Raw genomic sequence first — 24205 nt, forward strand, 5'->3', positions numbered from 1 at the left:
TGCTGAAGCAACTTTGCAGACTGGGACCAATACACGCACACAGATTTGCATGTGTTTCAGAGCCATCTCAGACTACAGCTTTTAGGGGAAAAACAGAAAGCATCCAGCATTACCCTCTCAGTGTTCGCAGGGGGATCAAAAAGGAATTGCACTCACAGATCCAGTTTCTGCCTTTCTACAGAGGTCGGGAGACTGCGAAGTTTCTTACATGTAAAAGCATCCATCATCTATCAGCTAAGCCAGAACCATGTGAAAAACTTCAGCTCATAGAAAAATGCAAACCGCCGAACGAGATGCGCGTATGACATCAGATCCCAAAACGCTGTGCCTCTGCCTGAGTAAAACCGAATGAGATCAGGATTTTCAGCTCGCAAGCTCAGGCTGAGCAAAGCATACAACTTCCTATGGAGTACTCACTGGAATACAGCACGTCGTTTCAGCAAGCTGCAGCGTTTACCTGTGCCAAGCCAGTCAGACTGCTGCCTCTTCAGCTAATTGTGTCGGTATTTGTTAAAGCAGAGTCGGTACGGGTACCTCCAAGGAGACCTACAGCTCCATCTGCCACCCGAGCTGCGCAGGGCGCCCAGACCGTACCTGTGCAGCGGCCACCCCAACCCGGTGCGCCCCCAGGCAGCCCTACAGCTGCCACACAGCCCTGCACCCAGCCAGCGCTGCAGCCCCTCCGCAATTCTGACACGCGTTTCCTTTAAGCCCTGCCGCAGTTCTTCATCGCGTTTCCCCTCAATTAGCACACCACAACAAAAGCCAGCGCTGCACGAGCAATGACAGCCCTCGCTGCCGCGTCCCCAGACGTGCTGCTGAACTTCAGCACGGGGGGGAACCGGGCCTTCGTTTTGCTCTGCCAGCCACGGCACCGAGACCACTGCTTTCACATCCTAATGTTGAAATCGGCAGTTGCTTTCCAGGTGAGCACATTTAGCGCCTATTTTCTTAATGAAGGTGAAACTAGGCCACTGGATCTATTACATAAAAATTTTTGTTAAGTGAAATTCCAGGCCTCGTGTAAATGTCTCTTAAAACAAGACCGGTTCCTTCGGCCTCTCCTAAGTGAATCAGACCAGGCCAGGGAGAAGAGCTGCGCCGTGTACTTGCAGGAAGTCTCTTAACTATGCAGAGGCAGCCTTTACTAAGTAACTGTTTTCCAGTGCTCTCAGTCACACGGGTGAACTGCCTCTCCGTGCAGCACGTCACCAGCAGCACCGGGCACGCAGCGGCAGCTCGAGAGCAGCCGTGCTGCGAGCGCTCACCTTCTGCTACCGCTCCTCTTCACGGGCTGCCCTCCTTCCAGCCCCCTCGGCACGCAGAGGGAGGACGTTCCCCCCGAAGGCAGGCAGCCCGGGCACAGAGAGCCGGTCAGCGTGGCCTACGGGCTGCCTGGGAGCTCCGGTGCTGCACGGTGCCGGCAACTTCTCACCACCGAGACGTGAAACGCTCCGGGCTGCGCCCTGTAGCAGCGCGGATGCACGTGCGGTTAGCAACGGGAGTAGTTCACCGCTCCCGCACGTGGCTAACCCGGCTCCTGCAGGGGGCAAAAATCCCACGGTGCTTTCTGCCGTAGAAAGATACCGGGAAAACGACGGCCGCGGGCAGCGGGATCAGCGCCTGAGCTCCGCTACTCCGCTCTGCGCCTGGCCGGAGTCCAACAAGCGGAGCTACCCCAGATACGCACCGTGTGCGCGGCTCGCGGGCAGCCCCTGGAGCCGCTCCAGGCCCACGGCGTTAGGACTGAGCGCCAGATTCGGTGCCCGTACAAAGCGACGCCTGCGCCCGTGTGCGGCCACCGGGCGGAAGGCCGGCATGCGCTCCTCGCTCGAGCGCTCCCGGAGGGCAGCGCGGAGCTGCACTGCCTGCTCCTGCACGGCGCTACGCCGTCTGGGGCGGAAAGTTTCCCGCCCTGCCGTTCCGTCGCTCCGCTGCATTTTAACGAGCACAAACGCAAAATCAGATCAATCCGAGTATCAGCGACGAGTCGTTTGCCGAGAAGAGAACGTTTATATTACACGCCCCTCGGGTTTTTGAACCAAGGGAGAAGGGAGCCAGCCGCCCCTCAACACACCGGGCATTCCCACCGGCGATGTCACAGCGCGGCGCCGGACGGCCCCGAGGCCTACAGCGGCCGGGCAGGGAGAGGGGAGCAGCGGCAAAGTTTTCGTGAGCCCGCGGCACCCTGACGGAGCCTCGGCGCGGGGCCGCCGCCGCCCCCTCCTCCCGCGCCCCGCACACGGCGCCGCACACGGCACGGGGGCGGCCGGGCGCACGGCGCGCGCACACCTGAGCGGCCGGGGCCGTCTGTTGCCATGGCAGCGCGCTCTCATCGCGCGGCGGAGCGGGGCCGGGCGGGCTCCGGCGACGAGGGGCTGCGGGAAGGGCCCCGCACCCGGGGCCGCGCCGCCGGCCCACGGCACCTTCCAAGGCGGGGGAAGGGCCGGAGGCGCGGCGCGGCGATCCCGCGGCGGAAGGGCTCGAAACCGAAATTAAAAGCCCTCAGCGCGCCGCCGCACGGACGCGCAGCCCCGCAGCGCTCTGCCCCGCGCACGGAGGGGCTCCCGGCACGGCACGGCGCGGCACGGCACGGGGCGTCCCCCCGCCCGGCTCGGCTCGGCCCGGCGCTGCCCGCGGAGCGCCCGCCGCGCAGCGTGCGGTCAACAGCGCCCAAATAGCCGCCGCTCCCCGCGCCGCACGGCGCGTTATATAACGGCTTCCGACTTGTTTGCTCCTCCGTTAGCGCTCCTCGGCAATTCCTCCTCTGCCGCCGCGCGGAACGCGCTCCCCGCTCCGTCGCGTTATTATCGCTATCGCTATTACAGCGGGCGCTGACGTTTCCCAGCGCGTTTAATTCAGACTTCGGTACCCCCGGCAATCGCGCTCGCGGATCGCGGCGCCCGCGGCCCTACCGGGGTGGGGGGGCATCGAACAACACCGAGCCGACCCCGAGCTCCGGTCAGCGCCGGGGCCGAGCGGCGGTGCCCCGCGGCCCTCCCGCCCGCGCTCCCCCGGCGGCGGTACCGGGCGTTGTCCGCAGGCGGCCTGGGCCCCGGGAGCAGCGGCGCGGGGCGGCCGCCGGGCACATCCCCGTCCCAGCGCCGCCTCCTCCGCCGCCCGCTCGCTTCATTCACCCTCAGCGGCCGCCCAGCCCCTACTACATGCGCCGTGCGGCCCGGCCGCGGCCCCCCCGCTCCCTACTCCCCCCCCCCCACTTCACACACACACACACACACACACACGGAGGGGCCGTGTCACTACCCCGTCACGCACCGCACCGCCACACACACACCACACACACACGGCTACAAACACACACCCCGCCGCCGCTCGCAAAATGTCCACCGCGGCCACCGGCACCCTGCCGGCGGGGTGAGGAAGAAGGGAGGAGGAGGAGGAGCGGGAGGGCCGTGCGAGCCCCGGCCCCGGGCCCAGGCCGCTGCCCTCGGCCATGTCGCGGCCCCCGCCCGGGCTGGGCCCCGAGGCCGGGCCGCAGCGCTGCCCCCCCCGCACACACACACACACACACACACACACACACACACACACACACGCACGCACAGAGCCGCCTCCGGCCCCGTGTTTTTCCAGCCGGGAACCGCGGGCGGCTCCGCAGCCCAAACAAGGGGAGAAGCCGGGGGAGGAGGAGGAGCGGGGGGGTGGGGGGGGCAGAAAGCAGAGGAGGAAGAAAAAGGCACTTACTGTAAAGTGTCAGTGGAGGTGGGGCTGGCGGGGGGGTCGGACTGAGACTCGCGCACCGCCGTCCTCCCGGGGCGGGGGTCTTCGGGTGTGTGTGTGTGTGTGTGTGTGTGTGTGCGTGCGGGCTCCTTCCCCCGCGGGGACACGCTCCGGGCTGCTCCGGCGCTGTAGTAGAAATGATGTCTGCGGTACAGCGCTCGCTGCCGCTCCGCTCTCCAGTATGTAAATGTGTAATAGAAGCCAAATATGGAGCAGTTGGCTGCCTCTGCAACAGCTCAAGGATCCTACTTCACGCGAAAGAGGGGGGGGGGGGGGAAGGGGGGGGAAGCGGGGAGGAGGAGGAGGAGGAGGCAAGGCAGCACTCTGGCAGGCGGCCAAGAGAGCCACACAGATTATTGCATACGCGCAGCACCGCCGGGGCCGGCGGCCTTAACCCTTTGGGGGCCGCCCGGGGCCGAGCTGCCCTCCTCCCCCCTTTCTCTCCCCCCCCCCCCCCCGGCCGGCCGCTCCTCGCCCCGACGCCCGCTGCGTCGGGAGACGCGCCGGCGGGCACCGGGAGCAGCGCGCTGCCGAGCGGGGAGAGGAGAGCGAGGCCGGCGGCGCGCCGTCCTGCGGAGCGGCCGTGCGGGATGCGGGAGCGCCGGCCGAGGCCGGGCTGTCGCTATGGGAGGAAATAAACGCGCGCCGGGGAGCCAGGGACGGCTCGGAGGCAGCGCCGTGAGAGTCAGGGGAGGGTGATTTTATTTAAGATGCCATATTGCGTTTTGCCGTTCCGAGCTGTGAAGCGTCGTAGAACAGGAGCCCGCATCCCACTCCCGTTTTCTGAATTAGTTTTATTTTTCCGGATCCTCGGCATATGCTCGAGTTGCTTTGTAGAGAGTACCTTCCACTTCATTCAGACCAAAGAGGCTCTGACTCATTCCGTCACCGCACTACGAGGCAGGCAGGGCTGCACCACGCATGTTTGGGTACTCGCTCCCGCTGCGCTCCTCGCACACGCTCCGGCAGAATCCTCGCGCGTCTCTCCCGGCTGCGCGCAGACCACTGCCCGCCTCTCCCAGAATAAATGAATGGGAGGAACGCAGCCACAGGGCAGCGTCTGCTCTGCTTGCTGGCAGCCCGACTGCCGCACAGGGAACCGCTCGCTCTGCTTTGGCATCGGGAAGGGAGGCACGGCGCTGAGAAAGCTTCTCCCCACCCCGAAGTCACCGCACGAAATGCTGCATAAGCCCCCGAGGCTGGGTCTCAGCCCCAAAAGGGCTCCGAGAGCACCGTGCGCGCTCCCTGTGCTGTGGCTGCCCAGGGCAGGCTGTTGGCTGAGCCTCTTCCAATCCGCCCCCAGCACAGCTGTGAGCTCCAAGCAGATGTCTCCGTGCAGATGTGTCATGTGTGCGTCCACAGGTAGTACCGCTGTGTTTTAGCATTGGATCTAGCATTAGTCTGCATGCGAAAGACCATAGGGCTCTGTCAGTATGCAGATCAGCAAGGCAGTCCCTTCTATGAATGACTGTACTCATCCTCTGTATTTCCTAGAGAATGTGCTAACAACATGGTAATCTGCACAGCTCTTGACTGAGAGTTGGTACTGTCACACAGACTGGCTTTAGGAGCATAAAGGTATTTTAACAGTGCAACTTCCACCTCTCCGGATCAGGTTCGCTACATAACCCAAAGTGCTTGCCTGTTTCAGAGCGCTCTGGGGACAGCAGCAGGCCCGGATGTCTGGACGAACGTGCCACTCAGCAACGAGATGGTGCATCTACAGCCATGTGGCAGACAGCAAAAATATCCTCACCCAGCTAATGCAAGGTTCATTGATTTAATGAAAGGAACCATGGGAGAGAGGCAGAGGCTGGAGACAGCTGGAAATCAAGTGGAGGCCCCGCAGAAGTTGCCACCCCATCCTCTGCATTCTGTTCTGCAGACGCGGCATTCTCCCGCCTGCCACCTTTTTTTATTCCAGTTGTACTCCTGTTACCTCAGGAGAAAGGAATCTTTCCTTCTCAAACCTCCACCTTGCCAAGAGGTGTGGCACACGCCATGGAAGAGAAGCCACATTCATGCTGAAGCAAGCTTTGGGCAACTTTCCCTTCTGCGGCAGGCTCGTGTAAGAGGCTCGTGTGTTCCTCCATCCTGTGGCTATGGTGTTTGCCGCAGGACCCACACTTTTTGCCATGAACCAGCCTCTGGCCTTTTATATCTTTGTCCATGTTTCTGCTTCAGAGTTGGAAGAGCGTAAGTCAGTTGTAAACCAAAGCGGTATTTTTTTCCCAGCAGGCAGCCTCTGCCCACGTCCCGGGGAAGTGCCGTAACTGCAGCCAGCCGCATCAGGTTCACAAACTCACCTCCGTTTTGACGTGGTTACATAACAGAGATAAGGGGACAGTGCCTTTGCTGACATTGCCTGGCACGCAGGATGCTCTTCTACGTCACAAGATGCCATTATGCCTCTGCAGTTCCTCTTTTGAGGGCCTATGGCAGGGCTCAAAGCGTTCCCCCAGAAGCGAGCAGCACGCGGCATGGTGGGGGCACCGAGGGTGGGAAGCAGCACCTGAGCGAGATCTCATGTGCTGCCACGGCCTGGACAAAGGTCCCTCATTGTCTGTCAAGGCAGCGCAGTCTATTGACCCAGACGTGCAGAACTATGCCAGAGGTGAAAGTCGTTTGCTACAGAAAATAGACACAATTGCAGACCAGGACAGTTCTGACAATAAGAATGGAGAGAGGCACTGTGGCAGTGCAGAACGTACAGATTGGGGCTCCAGCACGACGGTGTGAGTTGGACACAGGAACCCACTCGAGCAGTGCCTCCTGCCAGTAACGTGCTGAAACTGGTCAGACTCCCAGCTGAATGCGTTCTTGACCAAAAGACAGTCATCAGTTTGACATGCAGGAGGCACGTCATCTAGGAGAGACTGTCTTTCAGTGCACTGATGTCGTGCCATCAACATGCACGCTTTATGTAATTAGTATCTGTAAGAAATGGGAAAGTAAGAGGTAATACAAGTTGGATTTTTTTTTTTTAACATCCACGTTCAGGGAAATCCAGTGACTGACGATGCACTGCATGTGAACAGTAATCTTACAATTATCGATCATTACAGTCTAAGACTTCAATTTGTCATAAAATGACATTGTTGGTCTCATTACAGCCTCTAGTGGACAGTAGTAATCCACTTCACAGACCTGTCATACAAGCTGCTCAGATGACAAGTGTTATCAAGGTGGGGGTTACGCTGAAAGAACACGAGGACACGGTCGTGCTTGTCCCGTGGCAGGAAGGATTTTCCAATATAGTCGAGAGTTTGCTGGCATTGATCTGAAGGTGCCTTGCTTTATGCTTCAGGTATCAGTGCTGGCTCGTAAATAAACAGAGAACTTTGCTCTCAATTTCCATCTCAGACAGCTTTCATAAAAAAAAAAAAAAAAAAACTAAATTAATCTCAAATGTTTTTATAACAGAAAATATTGGTTGTCATGTTTTTGGCTTAAGTATGATGTTTTTATTCCAACTCGGGATCTGCAGACTGTCCAATCCACCTCCTCTCTATTTATAGCCTGCTTGCATTCAGATAATTCTTGCAAATGCAGTTATTTTCATTATTATTTCAGACATAGGCAGCTGATTTAAGGTATTTTAGCAGCTTTAACGAGTGAGAAACTGTAATTTGGATTACAGCTGGCTAATTAAGGTACGCTTTCCTCTGGGAAGTTAAACATGTACACGACCCGAACAATAACATATTTAGAATGTATTCTCTAACTTGAAGTGCCACTTGTGTGAACACAATAACGTATGACTAACATCTTTATTTTTCGTGTATTTGCCTAGAAATGAGTGCATCCCTGTCAGAACAGGGAGGTTGACGATGGTCTCCAAAACTCAGCTGGGATTGTTTTCAGATGGAAGGAAATGAGAGTGGCACACACGGAGAATCAATGCTGTCTCTTTAAAGCCACAATTATCTCATACAAATTAACATCTAGTGAAGCGAGAGCCAAGTATTCACAAAGACTAAGCAAGTATGTAGTACTACACTTTGACTCAAAGAGAAAACTCTATGGTTCAAAATGCTGAGGTCAGAAAACTGTATGGTCTAAAATGCTGAGGTCCTTTGCAAGTGAATTCAAAGGAAAGGCTGCCATTGATTTTTTTACTGCACCTACGTATGGGGCCGCAGGGTCACTGAACAAAACATTTTTGTCATTTCTTATCAGACAGATAATGGGATATCAAGGTAAAAATGTGTACCTCATCAATGTCTTGTTTTTTAAAAAGAAGCAGTCAAATTCCCCTTTAAAATAACAATAGCTTCAATGGCTTTAACATGAAAATAGCTCCTTCGATGCAGATGTGACACAAGATGCTTTTTTTGTTTGCTTGGTTTTGTTTCTTTTTTAAACAGAGAAAGCAATTCATCAAGGGAATAAAAACGGATGACTCCTCTGAAGTCTCGAAATGAAGACAGATTTCATATTTTGAATATGTTGTCAGTTAGTTGTATGTCATTGATGCAGAAGGAAAAGCAGCTAAGTTACCAGTGGTGGCCCTGGGATGGACCGCAGCCAAGCCTAGCCCTGAATGCTGTTCCAGCAGTGACCAGGGAAAAATAAAAATGCTAAGCGCTTCTCTCAAGGTGCTCAATTGGTCTAGGCACGCTCGAGTAATAACCACAACAGGTTGTTAGGTGCCTTGCGGCCTACGGTGTCAAGATGTCAGAGGTCTCTGTCCACATGCTGGTCTCCATAAAACTCTTCTGACACTGCCCTTAACCCTGCAGGTGGTGTGAGCAGAAGGGCCAGGCAGGAGCAGAACCTCAGCTGCTGTCTCCTTCCTAGAAGCAATCACTTCATATTGGGGTCAAAGTCCACCAGCAGGGAACAGAAGGAAGGCTCCATCGCATGGAAAATTCTTGGCTTCCAGGACCGTCAAGGCAGTGTTGTTAATGAGGATTAACATTCAACCAAAAGGAAGACAAAGAAGTAATGAGAATTCACTGTCCACTTTCTGGGAGAGGGCTCTCTGTTTCTGGCAGAGCAGCCAGAGTCCACTCGAGTTGTCCCTTTAAACCATACCTGGTACAGAGACTTATCTGGGAGTTCACTTGCCAGTTTTTTCTCTGTTACGGTCTAGACAGATTAGATTAGCATCTATCATGTAAACACTTTGGATTGGGAAATAACTCTTGTCCTTTCTTAAAGTGTTTTTCCTGCATGTAAAGCAGTGTGGTTTCTAAAGCCTGTTACAGTCTCACTCATCAATACTATTCACATTTTGGTAAGTGATGTGAGTGTTCATGGGAGGAGAAGGGGCTACAATGGGCTATTTGCCTGTTTGAACAGACTTAGGAATTGAAAACATGGATTTTTGACAACTCAGCGCTTTAACAGCCACAAGTGAGCTGTTCTGGTCTATTGAAGAAATCCTTCCTACCTCATGGATCAGCAACCTAACAGACTTGCAGAACCAATATGCTTAATCCTGCTGCCAAGACTCCACGTTCTGTCCACATGCTAAAAATCTTCATGACATCTTTTGTTGAGAAAAGGTGCAGCATATGAATAACAGCCATTTTCTACCCTCATTGTCTCTACCTCTCCACAAAATAGGACACACAAGGGCCTTGGCCCCAAAGCTTTCATGCATATTCAGAACAGAAGTATACAAAATTCAGTCAACATTGGCAGATCTGGGCTCCTGCCTTGGTTTCAAGAAAGAGATAAGTGTCAGTTGCTTTATGTCCAAGACTAGAGTTATTTTGCACCTATCGTTTCAAGTAATGTTAAAGGAAAGCCAAAAACTAACAGTGTAGTAACCTGAGGTACAGTCAGTGATAGTCCTGCAATACATGAATCTTATACATGGAAGAGAATGTGTTATATTTTCTTTTTTGTTGTTGCTGTTTTCAAAAGGTATTGCATGCCACAAATCTGCAGCCACTTTGAGCACATTGATGTAGACTTAGTGCATAAACATCAAACAAAAATTTAAGTGGGATGAATAAGGGATGAAGCAATTGCAGTACCCTCTAAGACTTAATCCATAGTCACGATCAATAGAAAAATGTTCAGGCAGAGGAGGACTGCAGACATGACAGCGCAGTCAATTGCTTGCAGGGTAGGAAGTCCTCAGCCTGCAAGCCTTTGACCAACAAGGTAGGTAAGCACAGTAAACATTTACCTTGTATCCAATTACAAGTTGAAGTGGTGTTTTTCCAGTTTCTTCTGCAGGGTCATGGGCATGTGGTGTCCTCAAGAGCTCTGAAACTCTGTAATTTAAAAAAAAATGTCCTGAGAAAGGTGACAAGGCATCAGTGGTTAAATTAGAATTATTTCAGCATATATAGATTTGTTCAAAATTAGACCGGCATTGCTTTGACTTCTTACTATACAAAGGCAGCATCTCGCCCTCAGAGATCTTCCAGGTTCTCGTGTTCTTTCTATACCCTTCAGCAGAGGCCTTCCTACAATAATTGTTCTCACCTTGGATAAAATGTCTTGGCACGTCTCTCTCCTCTCTGCCCACTTTTTCCACTGGAGAGTTTCCATTTGCACCTGTCTTTGTAACTTGCATCTGCTCTCATATTGTCCTCACATGATATCATTCATTTATTTGTACATAACATAATGATAGACACTTATTCAAAGCTCTGGAGGTCTATGAGCACATAGCAATTACAAGAAAAAACACAGCAGTGTGAAAGCAGTCTTCTCAACAGGAATTTAGCTGGGCATCCCAGTACATCAGGAACACCTGCTCAAAGCACATCTTCAGCCTTCTCCCATCGTGTGTGCCTTTTGCCATGGGGCTTCTCTCATAATAATAAAATCCAAGCCTTGTGAACTGTGCTTCCTACCATAGGGATTGTTCTGCCCTGGGGTCGAGTATAGGCAAAAGAGTGGACTGGGCAACTGGGGGCAGGACCATCTCATCATAAGCTATTCCCATGCAAGAGATACTAGTTCTTAAATGGTTCCTTGCTGTAGATTTATCACAGCTCATATCCTCATTTTCTTTGTGCAAAAGGACATAATGGCCATACGGTGGCCATAAGACAATAGCGGTCATAAGCAGATGCTTCAGTAGGCAAGGGCAGCCACGTATTACTTCTTCCACATATTCCCCAGCCTTCTGCTATTTTCAGCTCAAGGACATCACAAGTAGGATGCGGTTTCTGCCTAAACCTTGACAAATTTATCTTTCAAGACTTGTGCAGTCTCCCCCTGAGCACATGTAAACTTTATGCATCCACATCATACTATGTCACATTGCACGGGTCAAGTTCCTGACGCAAGAATTTTCTCTTTCTTTCTGCTACATTCAATGCTCCTGGTTCTTGCACTGAGTCAGAGTGGCCAGTCTTTACCCACACTCTCCATGCTACCCAGACATCTCTCTTACTCCCCTTTTTGTTGTCCTTCTTCCAAGCTGGGAAGGCCTAGGCTATGCTGTTGTTACACAAACCACTTTACTGAAGACTTCATTGCATCTGACACGACTCTAACCTGGTTTCGTCTTTCTCCATCTTGGTCTTAATCTTGTCACACCTTCACTGCCTCTGTTCTTCTGCCTGTCAAATAGGGACCGTAAAAATTAACCTGATATCTTGCAAAACAGTGGTGACACAGTGGACTACAAGCATTATTATTCCCCTTTCCCAAAGCTTAGCCAAGGACTCAGAAAATCAACAATTCTACATATCAAGGACAAAAGAAAACAGTATTAGTATAAACAAAAATAAAACCAGGATACGATCTACATTTTTTTCATACTTGTTGAGCAACACAGGCTGACTGAAACCCTTTCCATTTCACAAACTATCCCTGTCAACCAACCTACTCTGGTGTTAAAAATCTGAAGTGATAGGACATCTCCCAGCAACCTCAGGGGATTATTTCACACGCTGACATGCAGCTCAGGTCTGAGAAATCCGAAATGCTACAAAAGTTGGATTACCCAGTGGTTTTCATGGCGTCTAATCTGTCTCTCCCCTTTCTTTCCATGCTAAATCCCATTTGTTAGGACAGAAAAAATTAAGTCATTTCTCTCCCTTGTTTGGCCCATCGTCAGCTGAGATGTGTAAACGTGGTGTCAGCTTTAAGGTGTACAAGTTGTCCTGCTGTCGTAATGATTCTGAATCACACATTTAAAGTTTACTACGTGCTTGAGGGTATGCCTTTGTGAACAAGTTATGGTGAGGCAATCAAGGGTGTGGTTTTACAGGACACTCGCTACTCTGCAGTAATTGCAAGGATGAACACCCTTTGCCTGCTGGTAAATGCAATATAAGTTAACCCAGAGAGATCGCCAGCTGTGATCACTTCTGCCGCCCCACGAGTGCTTTTGCTGCTATTCTACGAGCACTGCTCCTTTTAGCTGTCCCTCCACAGCAGTAACGCTATGCCCACAATCAAACATGAGAGCTGCACATAAAACTACCGCCCCCCTCACCAACGCCTGTGGTTTTTTTAATACATCATTATTTTTTAATTCAATAACTTAAATTTTTAATTTAATTTAATGCCTTATTATTTTTTGGATTTATTTTCTTAATACGCTGCTATAATCTTGTGAACTGAAGTCATATTTGCTAGGTGTTATCTCCCGTGCTGCTTTATGGCTCCAGCTCTTTTTATGTTTATATAGGAGGATACAGACTCAGCAGAGCCTTCGTTGTTTATTATACCCGAGCCCTCTAATTTTTGAACCCCTCTGTTTCCCTCTGCTGGTTAAAAACATAAAGAGGGATGGGGACGTGAGTAGGGAGGGTGGGAAACAGCTAGCAGTCCCTCAGTAATTCACACAGACAAGCCACGTGGCAGGAAGGGGCAGTGGAGACAGAGCTCCCCACTGCAGAGTAGCGTGCACTCGTGTACACCCCAGAGATACCTCTGAGAGCCTGCAGTATTTTCACAAAACATATATTCTTTGCAGGGTCCTGGGCAGCACTTATCAGCTGTAAAGAAATTCCTGCACAGTTTACAATCTGGGCAAGCATCCCAGCCCCTGTGTTGTCTCTCACTAGAGTCTCTTCAGAGTATCAGAGGTTCCCAGGAATGCTCCCAGAAGCTTTCAGCTCAGCCTGAGTCTCTGCCAAGCTGATCGGTTCCTCAGAGCTGCCTGGAGCGATCATCCTGAAGACTGCAGGGGGAGAGCTTGCAGGCTCCCTGAGAGTCCCATTTGTACAAGAGTCAGGATCTGGCCTCCAAAAGCTGTTATCTGAACCAGGACGTATTTATCTCAACCTTGCACGCGCTTAAGGTCTCCCCAGTGAGATCACAATACATGCATGATTTCTGTAGTTGAAATAGAAGCCTTTATATTGAAGTTGCTCTTTCTGTGTAAGATCATTGTTTATATTCTAGTAATCCCTCAGATCTCTAAATGAGGATCGATGCCCCTTTCCTGTTTTAACTTGATGCTCACAGCAGTTAGATGAGGCCAAGCTTCCTCCCTAGGCAGTTGACAGAGGTTATATGTCTGCAGTGAACGATGCACTCAAACACTCCACTATTTGACATACAGATATCTGGCAACAGCTCTCTCTCAAGAAACAATTGGATTTTTAACACCAGCTGACTGTTCAGAAGTAGCATATGGTCAGTGGGGCAAAAAGGCAGATCTTCCCAAGGGTGAAACAACAACGTTTTCTTATTTTAACATAAGAAATTAAAATTTCCCGAAAGCAAAACAAAAGAAGAAATCCCAAGAACAGCAACCAGGACCCTTTTATTTGTTCTTTGAGGAAACTTTACTTGCTATGGTTTCTTAGGATTCACCCATCTTCCTCCATGTTAGCATTTTTAATGCTTTTTACTAGACAAGATATTCAGTGGGTTTCTTAAGTTCCTGCACAGCTTTCTCTCAGTCTGCTGTTCCTGTGGCTGTACTTTCCTTGACTGGCATATTGGATTCAGGTAGTTTACGGCCAACAGTTCCCAGACTCCTTATAGAGCTCCAATCTTCAGTGGACGGAAAGGTAAGCTGGGAGCATTTACCAGCTTTAAGTCTCCGCTGTCTGGATAACAGACAAAAAAACATTGTTTTTTCCTTATTTCAGGACTTAAAACCCCGGCTGTATAATAAAAGTCAGGACTGCTACGGTCTACCAAAAATACATTTACCAGGGGAATGTTTTGGCTATTAGTTATTCCCCTTCAAACCCTTCCGACTGTGTGGTGTTGCTATTTTGCTTTGTTTTGATTTTTGTTCCTTTTTAAACTAACCTCAAAGAATTTCCCTCTCTCCCATCGTGGTTATCAAGCTGTAGCTTGTCGGCGGTGTAAACTACTAGTGATGTATGATGCTTTCTCCCGCTCTCCTAGGCTCCTTATCTCTGGTTAGCATTGATTAATGTCCCTTCCTTACCGGTATTCCTGTCTGGAGGATGAGCCCATTCGCCAGCAGTGCCCACCCACTGACAGCCTCCACCACCCAGTGGCACTGCTCCTGGGCCCTTCCCCACACTCCCGGACGGGGACGTTTGGTATGTAAATACTCCCCTTCGTCTTCATCTTTTGTTTCAAGGATAAGACAAAACCAAACAATAATAAAACCTCCTCTATTTTGCACGCAGGGAGCGCATGCCATTAATATTAATTAATTTATTTATTTAAAGCCGGTAAAAGAATTTGCTCTTAGGCTGGGAACGCGACTGCCAAGTTTCCTGCCTGCAATTTGTTACGGCTCAGTAGTAAACTACTCCTGAAAATAGGAATTTGAAATGGAAATACTGACGGGCCTTTTAACGAGGCTATAATAAGCAGGGTGCTTTATCCTGCGCGCCGCACGTCCTGACACAACGGCAGCCTATCATAGCACGCACGGAAAACAAACAGGGCCTCTCTGCATCGCGCTCCTGCCTGAAACCGGGCCGACGCAGGAAGCGAACGGAGCTGAAGACAAAGGCCCCGAAGGTCAAGCACACCACGCCCCAGCCTCACTGCTGCTGCTCAGCCCAGTGCCTCCATACGCACAACTTGCACTTGAATAACTTCCCTTTGATCAGCTTGCCATGAAAAAGAGGTGTAGCCTGCCACGCCGCTAGCAGGGTAAAGAAGCAGACTTTCCCATAAGGCTTAAGCTGCAAATTCGTGTACCCGGGCTTGCTCTGTTACGTAGAACAAAGCTCCCAGAAGTGCCTGCTTGTTGCAAGTGTTTCTTATCTGCTTAGAAGCGTACATTCCATGTAATGCTCCATATGTAAAACATGTGGACGCTGAAGCTGGTTTGCTTACGGGCTCCCGACTCTCTGCTGAAAATCGTTGTTATTCAGCGAGGCTGAACACTCACGGTCCCAACAACAGTCAGCTGAGCATCCCCAGACTGACACCTGTAAGTGGCAGCACCTCTGCCCCTCTGGAAATAAAATTTCTCCATCATTTTTCACGAGCTATTTGGCAGTCAGAAAAATAGCTGAGTGGCATGAAACTCAGTCTTTGGGACCTAAACCGTGCACTCGTAGTCTGTAGGACACACGCTTAAATGCCATATATTGAACCTCCACATCGTGTCTATTTTTACTAATTGAGTTTACTTGTGTTTGGGCACGGTACCAGCTACTCAGCAAGTCCTGGAGATTAATGTAAAAGCCTCTCTCCATTTAGAAAGTACAGGCACTCCAGATTTACAACTGCTTATTTTGAGGTGGCTGACTGCTGATCCCGATGTCTTTGAGTAACAGATGGCTTTGCGAGCTGCGCTGATAATGAAAATGATATAATTTGTCACCTAACAAAGCAGAGAGGTAGCACGGAAGAAAAAACAACACATTCACCTTCTACAAATGGCACACCTGAGAACAAGGTGAAAAAAAGGCTGAGCAAACCCAAAGGCTATCAACAGTCCTGGATATTCACATGTGGAATAACTTGCATGAAATAACCTGGCCTGATCTGGACCGTGAGAGCATTGGCCCCTGTAATGTCAGAATTTATAGCTTTAATCTTCTTAAGAGCTGCATGGCTCTTCACACATGCAGAGAAAACAGATTTGATGTTTCTGAGATTAAAACTACTGAGCCGAACTTTTCTTGTCATTGGCCAAAAGCATTTGGAAACTTAATAAAGCATTCCATTAAAATCTTGGCATTTCAGTGATACAAAAGCAATAGGCTGCTAGCTCAAAATGTGAGTCCAAGGCAAAAGGACACTTCCAGGGGGAGATTGCAGAATTTAGGTTTTAACAAAGTTTGCAGGGACTTAAAAATAGATCAAAGGAAACGCGAAGTAGAATGGAACAATAAATGCCTGATGTAACCAGCAATGCTCAAGTCTTTGTTGTTTAAACTTTATGACATTTAAAGACGTTTCGCCATGTTCCTCTAAACCTTCTATGTCTGAGAGTCCATGAAGAGCTGGAAAAAGTGCAGCGCACATCACCGACGAGCTGTGTGGTCTTTAACAGGTAACATAAGGCCTGATTTTTCACAGTGATGAGAATCCACAGCCACAGCTGAGATAAGCGTGAGCTACTATTACAGCTGAAGACGATCAGCTTTACTCTGGAAAAAATGCTCTGTCAAGGCTTGCTAGGCTGCAGTTTTAGCGGCATAGAAAGCCCGTGCAGAACACAGTTAAGCACCTACACGTCAGTGCATGATTTGGTTTGATCAATGAAGGTGCAACTGATGTTTTTGTAGAAAGAAGCAGAATAATCGCAGCAACAGTAGAACGCTATCAGTTCAAAGCTGCAGCATGACTGGAAAAAGGTGCTCTTGCCAGAACAGGGAAAGCCTCGTGCAGTTCCATTTGGGCAAACAAGAGCAGAACTGCCTGGTGGCAGCTGCACTGCCCAGACTCTCTGCCCTCTCCAGCAAGGGAGAGTGAAGAAAAGCCTCTCTTACTGCTGCGTTACTGTGCTCAGCAGGTAAACAAACAAACAGAATGAAATAAGGACTTCTAATCAAACATAAAATAAACAAGGACTCATAACGAACCCTAAAAGACAGGTTTCTTGCTTGGGTTCATTGAAGCGGTTTGGGGTTGTTGTTTTTTTTTGTCACAAGGTAAATAGCATTAATTCCAGCGTGCTTTGAGATGGCTTGCTCCTGTCTGTACTGGCAAAGACAGCTATGCTGGAGTTTGCCTCCACATGGTTGTATCTTATTTAGATCTTCCAGTTACAGCCTCCTTGTGAGTTGTACTACAGAGGCTGAACATACATTGGCTGCCTCCTGGAAAGCTTGTGGTTAGAGCCCCAGGATGCCTGCAGCGATAGCTGGGTGATAGAGACAACCTAATGCCTACAAACAAATCTTACCCTGGATTTTACCCCACTCAGGAAAGCACAGTGTTGAACCTGAATCACGTGGCTGGTGTGAATGAATCGCACACACGTAACACAGGCTCACCCCACTGTACAAGCCCCCTGCCCTTTCAAAATAGATTTGCCTCTACGCTGTTGAACACTGCAGCGTGCTCATAAAACTGGCTGCTTCTGTGGCTGGTTTGCTTTGTTTTTTGTGGCACTGACATATGATGAGCTATGTACGATAACAGATGCCATTTGACAGTGCAAAATAACGGCGCTCAGACTTAAAACTGTAAATTATAAACAATCCCTCTCTAACTATAAAATGAATACTCAGAATGGGGAGCCTTGTCAACTAAGATATTAGTAAATCAAGTTGAGGAAGACAAATTATTCACCGAAGCTAAAGTAACTAAAATTTTATTCGGTTAACACTACTGTCATTGGAGTTCAGCTGTTCTTTGCTATAATTAGTAGATAGGGAACAGAGTGATTATGGGCAACACACAGTAAAATCAGCTACACATTTTCTTGCTGCGTAAAAGCTACAAAGTGTTTCTAATCTTCTGTCTGTCTTGTTTTTGTTGGGTTTTTTTTCTGTCAGTAAAAAGATGCTGCATAAATACTCACTATGGGTAAGATGCCTGGCCACATCAAGACAGCCATTTCCCAAGGGGTTTCATAATTATATTTTCCCCATCGAACCACAGACATGAATTAAAAGTGACCCTGTTGGCCCACTGGTGCAGCTGCCATGTATTTGATTACAAACTCACTGGTACCAATGCCAAGAAAGGGAGTTACAACACAAACTGAATGTGAGTTCAGGCACAGCTGTCCGCACGGAGTGTCCCTGGTAACCTGGCTACAAAAGGCTTTCAACACACAAAGAGATAATATTTACAATTTTTTATCCGTTAAAGAAAATGCATTCCTCTGGTCTTTCCCATCTCTTCATGAAATCCCAGTGCACTGTGCCTTCCCCAGAAGGCTGTGCTCTGGGCAGGTAGCCTTGCTTGCAAGGTCTGAAGCAACTCTTGGAGAACTTGTAACATTTCAGAGCTAATACTTCTTCAGAAAAGACTCATGAGGAACATGAGCATGGGGATGTATGCATTAGGGCATGAGCCCCTAACTAGGCTTTGTGTGTGCTAGCACATACAAATATATACCGCTTGTTTTGGGGCTGAGCGCTGGTCTACATTTAATCACACTGGATTCATGAGGGGAAGGGAATAGAGAAAGTGGTCCTACTATTAGCACCATCTCTGATGCAATGGCAACTGTATGAGTTAATGCAGGCCCACATTCAAATCGGCCCTAACTCCTGGCGAGGTGTGGGGCTAGGCCACAGCAGGGCAGGACAGGAGACGGGGCGGCAGCTTGGTGGCTCAGCCTTGGCCTGAACCTGCTGGACTTGCTGCTGCGGTGGTTCCTGCCCTGGGAGGGGCTCACAAACTCCTCTGCATTACAAAGGCAGTCAGGTTTGAGCCCATGCGCTTGTACTGCTTGTAACTCCTACAGTACCTGGTGCTAGATCCAGAGAAAGATCCAAGTGCCAGCACTAATCCAAGCCACACAAACCTGCCCAGCAGCTCTTTCCCATTTCTCTACAGATCCAGGGAACTTGAGTGTGAGTTATGAGGAAACCCACAGAGCACCTAGCCTGCTAGGAGACCAAAGTTGAGACTGTTTTAGGTAATACGGCGAAAGGAGCCCACTGCCTGGCCTCCTGGACCACCAAGCAGCCCTGTCTGGCACCCAAGCCAGCCAGGTTTGCAGAGCCTCCGCTTGGCTGCCCTGCAGCTCTTCTGCTCTCAGCCAGGGACACCGCGGGGCAGGAAGGTCCCACAGTCCCTGTTTGTTGAGACTAACAGGTGAGGTGAACTCGTCAGTCTCATTTGAATGCATGCGGCAAAATCACCATGCAAATCAAACAGGGCTGGCAGATTGTGCCCGTGATGCAAGCTAAACCCGAAACAGCTGAACGGTCATAAAACAGGGATTAAAGTTCAACGAGGAAGCTGATAACGAAGAAGCCTGCCCAGACTATGCCCTATTCTCGCCAGCACTACATTATCTTCTAATTTTAGAACAGCTGAAATTTTTTCCCAGTCCAGAAGTTGACAAGAGGCTGAGCAGCACCAGTACCGTTAAATCTTTGTTTTCAGATGCTGTGCCGTCTCCACGCTGCAAGAAGTTGCTTCAGCATGTGAAATTTTACAGGAAGGCACACACTGTTGGTGGATGCCCATACAGGGAGCTATGTAATATGTCGAAACCATCTGGCATGTTGCGGTTTTACTCTATCAGTCAGACGCACTGTCTGGAAACACAGGACTCAAACCCAGAGTCCTTGATTCAGGTCAGATACCTGCAGACGCCTGCGGACGTTTGGCCGGACTGGGAGCTGCAGAATAAAGCACTTAATTAAGCGGCTGGAGTTTATGATTGATTTCAAGGGCAGCTGAGCTGGAAGCCTGTTACTGCTTAGGAAGTTTTAGCAAATGTAATTATTATGGCATGTTTGATTTAATAGAAGGTCTTTGTGAAATGCTCCAAAATATCATTTTAAAGACTTATTCTGTTGCTGTAGTGCTTTGTACCTTCTGACTAAGGGATACGCTAGATGGGTCCCAATGCGAAGCTCACTAAAAATTGCCACTAAAATTAATAGACCATAGTTACAGAGGAGTGTTTTGTATAGAATGACTTTCTCTGGACTGTGAACAACGCTGCAGAAAGCCGACTCTGGGTTACGTTACTCCCGTGATCCAAATTTTTTTAACCAGCTGATGTCACTAGGGAGATTTGAAGTCTTTATAATTACCGCTCAAGGCCTGGAGGAAGAGAGAAGGAAAGACAATGAAATTATGTTTCATATGTTGATTCAGAGAGTAACCTGCAGTGGCCTGTTAACTTGCTTCATCTATCAAGAAAAGCAAATTAACCCTGTATCCAGTCAGCTTTATGAGTGGCAGCTCAATTTACTTCCCCAGTTACAGAGGGAAGAGAGTGGTCTTTTTGTCACAAGCAATCGCTTCCTGCAATGCTGCGGAATAAGATGTAAAATAGGCAAAGAGCTTCCAGTGTCCTACTAAGAAGTAAAAACTGTTTCTTTCATCTTCCCTCAGAGAAGGAATTCAGGTTATGCTCTGCACTAAATTAAAGTGTTCTGCTCAGTTATGTACATGCACAGCTTTGAAAACTGTTCCTGCTTCTAGGTCAAGGGCTCTCCCTGTGGCCAGGTGCCAGCTTTATCCCTGGACTCCCATAATCCCTTGAAATAAATCAACTTTCCATTGAAATCCTCTGCCAGTTCCACTTCAGACTAAAATGTGCTGTCTGTAGCATGATGCTCTTTTATACTTTTGTGGAAAAAAAGACGGGAAACAATGCGGTCATTGTATACTGGACACAGTTTGACGTAATCCGCGTTGTGTATATTAAAGGCTATCTTTGTGCATTGCACTAGCCCCAAGTTTCAGCATTTATTATTAGAAATGAGAAAAATACCTCTGGATGAAGGAATGATTTGACTGGTTGACAAGGATCCCAGCCTGCGTGCGTGTGTACCTCATTGCTACTCTGCTCACGTGGACTCAAGTGTGGGGATGCATTATACTACTGTTATACTACTTCCCAGCCCGGGCAGATGAAGCCCTCAAAGATTTTTTTTTTTCTCTTTCCTTTTTATCTTCTCCCCTCTAATATCAATTTTCTTCTCTGTGTGTTATAAATGAACCTGAATACATTCACACGTTCCTGTGGAAGACTAAAAGCTGTCACTTCATTTCAGGGAATCAGGCGGCTTTCAGCTCAGCTGCAAGAAAGCCCAGATGCTACTACATCTCCGGGGGAAACTTATCTATTCAGAGAGGGGGAAACTTCAGAACAATAACAACAAAATAGAGCTGAAAGATGCTGCTGCCATTCTCCCGCCGGTGCCAGGGTCAGTGCTTGGAAGAATGGGTGCAAGCCAGAAGCAGCAGCACCCTCCTTAGAAGTCTGACATTTCTGAAAAGCTCTCCTTCTCCCCACATCTCAGTAACTTTAAATGGTCTGCCAGTTAAATCAGAACAGCCTGGTATAAAGCTTCCAATTTTCTGACAACCTTTATATTCTCTTGGCTCCTACAAGGCCCTAAAGCTGATCACGTATAATCCTGAGCTGAATGTAAAATAAATATGAAAACCTGTCATGATTTTACAGTTTTCCAAAGGATATTTCACTAAATAAAAAGAGCTGTACTTCTGGCACGCAAACTCTCCCCATAAAAATCACAGTTAGTGCTTTAAAATGAAGTTACACAGCCTGGTGCCAGACTCTGCCCTCTACAGCTCCCCTCTGGGCTTGGCCGGGTGCTCCCCCAGGGCCTGCTGGGCCCCAGGTGCCCCAGCAAACCCCATTCGTGGCTCGGACCTGAGCCAGGCCAGCCTGAGGGTCTCTCCAGCCTGCTGGGGAGCAGGATAGGCCCCAGCCGTTGGCATTTTGGGGCACAGCCCACAGAGGTCGGCTGAGTCCTGCACTGGCTGGCCATCAGTGTCATGGGGCCTAGAGCTAACGCACTCACTCAGCCTTGATGCCCCTGCCTGATGGTATAGCAATGGTTTGTAGGAACCTCTTCTGCTAAACTCATATTACTTAGCTATCTGCCTTACTAGCATGTGAAGGCATAGGTTGGAGTGTCCGCGCTGCTAGAGCACAAAAATGAGTTTCAGCCATTGACAAACTAGAGCTGATTTCAGACTCCACTGACCTTTTCAATCCTTGGAAGACTTGTACATCAAAAGCATTGCTGATATCCAAGCAAGAGGCATGTGGATCTAGCAAACAGAATCATGGAATCATAGAATCCTCAGAGTTGGAAGGGACCTCAGAAGGCCATCTAGTCCAACTCCTCTGCAATGAACAGGGACACCACAGCTAGATCAGGTTGCCCAGGGCCTTGCCTTGAAAGCCTCCAGGGATGGGCCATCCACCACATCACTAGGCAACCCGTTCCAGTGCCTCACCACCCTCACTGTAAGAGATGTTTTCCGTATATCTAACCTAAATCTATCCTCTTTGAGCTTGAAACCATTTCTTCTTTTTCTGTCACCAAAAGTAGGAGCCAAACACAGCAACCTTGACAAAGGACATGCAGCGCATGCAGACTAACGTGGTATCTCTGCCATCTGGTAGGGAAGTTAAAAGACCAGTCCTGCAAGTCTTGGGATACACTGCAGTTAAAATGACTGCAGGTTTTGTTTGCACCGCACTGTTTGGATGAAAGGTGGCTAGGAAGGCAGAAATAGAAGAAAGGCAAAGAAATTCAAAAAGTAAAAACCTGCATTATTGCTCACAGTGTTTCCAGGTTTGTGTGTAAAGATTCTCTGTCCAAGGCATCCTGCAGGTGTCCAGCATTACACACCTACCTCTCTTGTATTCTCCTTCTGGAACAGGACACAGGCAGTTGCACTGTATAAAATCCACATTAAAACATACAGTCAGGCCTTTAATTTTCAATCAGAAGGAGTGAAACTATCTATCTGGTTTTCCTCTAGAAGCCCTTAGTGGGTACTTTCTTCAGTTAGCTTCACCACCTTCAGGCCTTGCCTTTAAGCGAGGAGTGCAGCTGAACCCAAAAATTCAAAGCAAAACTCAATTGAAACCATTATTTTTTCATCTGGTTACATGTCAAAACCTCAACACTTGTGTACACATGTCTCAAATTATAAACCCATCGAGTTGAACCCTAAAGCTAGGCCCAGGTTTGCCCCAAGAGCCTGCAAATCTTCTAGAAAAGCCGATTCACGTCTCAAGTTCAAAAAACCCAAAACCCAGTCAGGGAATTTTTCCAAGGTCAAACAGTTAGAAGGGGAGCTAAGAGGAGAACCGCAGCCCTGGCCACTTCACACTGCTACCAACAAAGGTAGAAACTCACTCCGCTTGAACTTCACTCTGTATAGCCTTAGCCAAGCCACTCAAAATAACCACTTTTTTGCCTGTTAATTGTCTTAATAAGTCACAAGGAGATGAATGACTAAACACTACATCATCCCTCAAAGGATTCATCTGTGGAAAAAGCATCCATTTAGCTGCAGGGTAGTTATTACTGCATAGCTTTGATTTTGCTACACAATGCATCCCCTGTTTATTGAAATGCTTATATACTGCTCTGGGTGAAATCATCACTTACAGGTAAGACTCTGAAGCTAAAGGAATGAGGTCAGATCCACTCATCCAGCCCCTAAATAAGACCCATCCAGTTATCTGGATCTGCAGAACTCTCTGAGATGTTGGTTAATGACTCTATGGACGTATTTTTTTTCACGCTATCTCTGCATTTAAAACATGACAACAAAATTTCCATCCGAGAAAACACAATTGCAGTCACAATGTCTCTCCTGGTAACTCTGTCTACGGCCCAAGGCTCAGTGGAGAGCACCAGAGTGATACCAAGTTCACGGCATAATTTGATACAGTCCCTTCTGAAACTAGATCATCATGCAGTGGTCACCCATTTGCATGTTTCATATCAATAATGACAAAGCTTTAATCTGTAAGACATTTGGCAATACAGCAAGCAACTGTTCCAGGATCAAGGCTTAATGCTGAAATACCATCAGTTGAGAATTTCTACATATTGCTTTCTAATAGTCCCTGCTGTTTGACACCTGGAATGGCATTAAGGAGTTCTGGCTCAGATTCCAGAGCTTCCCTATCAATGACTGAAAGCCCTGCTACAAGACAAGAGAGGGATTAGCATTCAACAACTGAGTCTATTTATAGTATTAAGAACATTTTTGTGAGACAGAGGGTCAGCATTTGAAAAGTAAGGTATGGCTTATGTATGCAGAGTTTAAAAAAAAAAAAAAAAAGATTAAAATAGATAACGTTTTCCCCTTCAGGTTAATTACTAGTTTCCTGTATTCCCAGCTAGTTTTGCTTGCAGGAAAATTTCTCCTGAGCTCAGCAGCCAGCATTGTATCTAGGGCTAAACATTCCCACCGTATCACTCCAATATTAAAAGAATCTTTCTGTCCTCCTGTTAAACCATACACTGATTACAAAATTCTTTTGCTTTTTTAGGGCCAGATTCAATAAAAATTCTGTCCAGCTTCCGCATCATGGAAGGCCACAAAAGCCCTGAAATATTTTGGTTTTGAAGCTTTTGTGGGCTCCCATGGTTTGGATTGCTGGGTAACAGTTCCAGTGAATGTGGTCCTCATAAAGCTTTTCAAGGTCCCACTCCATATGGACCTAGTG

General features: G+C 48.7%; 1 protein-coding gene and 1 non-coding gene across 15 annotated transcripts in view; both read right to left on the bottom strand.

Annotated features, from left to right (window-relative positions):
- The window catches only part of LOC121106455 (ataxin 1), a 206756-nt gene extending 202752 nt beyond the window's left edge, over nucleotides 1–4004 (bottom strand). For 4 of the 7 annotated variants that reach the window (XM_015275966.4, XM_015275961.4, XM_015275965.4 and 1 more), the window contains exon 1: nucleotides 3706–4004. The gene's annotated coding sequence lies outside the window, so the exon portion shown is untranslated. Of the gene's footprint in view, nucleotides 1–1268; nucleotides 3110–3322; nucleotides 3381–3705 lie in introns of those variants that run through there. The other 3 variants (XM_046933588.1, XM_046933583.1, XM_046933593.1) reach the window with 3 other exon arrangements.
- Nucleotides 4005–6709: 2705 nt separating this feature from the next.
- ATXN1 overlaps nucleotides 6710–24205 on the bottom strand; it is a 257493-nt gene continuing 239997 nt past the window's right edge. For 4 of the 8 annotated variants that reach the window (XR_006937206.1, XR_005855807.2, XR_005855822.2 and 1 more), the window contains 3 exons: nucleotides 11209–11273; nucleotides 9884–9971; nucleotides 6710–7108 (listed from right to left, as the gene is read on the bottom strand). This is a non-coding gene — a transcript (ataxin 1). The remainder of the gene's footprint in view (nucleotides 7109–9883; nucleotides 9972–11208; nucleotides 11274–24205) is intronic. The other 4 variants (XR_005855809.2, XR_005855824.2, XR_005855813.2 and 1 more) reach the window with 1 other exon arrangement.

Source organism: Gallus gallus, chromosome 2 (genome assembly GCF_016699485.2).
Source record: "Gallus gallus isolate bGalGal1 chromosome 2, bGalGal1.mat.broiler.GRCg7b, whole genome shotgun sequence".
Taxonomy (NCBI): Eukaryota; Metazoa; Chordata; class Aves; order Galliformes; family Phasianidae; genus Gallus; species Gallus gallus.